The sequence below is a fragment of the Belonocnema kinseyi genome, chromosome 5, assembly GCF_010883055.1.
Source record: "Belonocnema kinseyi isolate 2016_QV_RU_SX_M_011 chromosome 5, B_treatae_v1, whole genome shotgun sequence".
Lineage (NCBI taxonomy): Eukaryota > Metazoa > Arthropoda > Insecta > Hymenoptera > Cynipidae > Belonocnema > Belonocnema kinseyi.
Window position 1 is genome coordinate 128,629,095 of NC_046661.1, and position 1,240 is coordinate 128,630,334.

Below are 1,240 nucleotides of genomic sequence, written 5' to 3' on the forward strand. Positions count from 1 at the left end.
TTGATGGCTTGAATAATTTGGATTCTACTACCGGTCCAAAGGTTCCTTTACTTTCTTTTAAAACAATGAATAATGGGGAAAGCAGTCTCCCATCACCTGAAACGAGTGGTTGAATTGTGTAACTGTGAGTCGTCGAACTTACAGATTCTACAAGACATTCAATTTGCTTTTCACCTTCAATAGCTAGTGTTCTTCCCGAGTGCATTTCAATTTTAAATCCACTCTGATCTGAATTGTAAACTGATTCCAAACCTTTGCTTTTAATTATTTTTTTTACATCTGAAACAAAATCAACAGCTGCTTTTTGTAAATATTCTCTCCCTTTAACAGTCTTTTTTGTTACGAATTTATTTATCTTTCTGCTGACTATTCTGTGAGCCTTTTTAAAATTTTGTAGCCAATGACGTGACGCTTTACACCTTATATCTTCATGTCCAACGATTTTCTGAGCTTGTGATGCCCATTTTTGTAAATCTCTATCGTGAATTATATAACCGGCATCGGAAGCCGACTGAAAATTATCTAATACAAATTTATTGATTCTTCCAATTTTTTCTTTATAAGTGCCTCCTTTATTCAAAGTATGCGCCCATCGTCTCAACTGTGTAATTGATTGGACTTTTCGAAATCTACGCTGCACAGTTTGCAGAGTGAGATTTTTCGTAAGTTCACTTCTCCAATAGTCCACAGCTTTTCGTTTGTAATCCCAAGAAAGATCTTCTGTATCCGCTGTACATACTAGTCCGTGTTCATCAACATCCGCTGACCAGATTCTGTCAATATCTTCAACAATATGCATTTCATTATGCTTAAATGGCTCTTTAAAAGCTAATGTAGATTCCACAATGAATTCTGGATCCTCAAAGTTATTTATACAATCAAGTAATAGTTTTTCTATATTATCCTTCAAAGCAATTTCATCTTTAGTAATGGGACTTTCTTGTATATTCATAGCTTGAAAAGATAATAATAATAATTGTATAACATTTATAGGATTGATAGTCATTTTCCCAATACCTAGAAATAATAATTATTATTTGTTTTTTACACGGTGAAATCCGAAGCGCATTAATTTGAATATTTTTTTACAAAGTCAGGCAATAATTTTTAATATCTTTTAAATCAACATTACACTGAAAATTACGTATCAATTTCATTTCTAATTTATTCAAACGATAATTAAATATTGAAAATTCCAAAATTTCTTGTCCATCTTTGATCCCTCACCAATTCTGGAAAA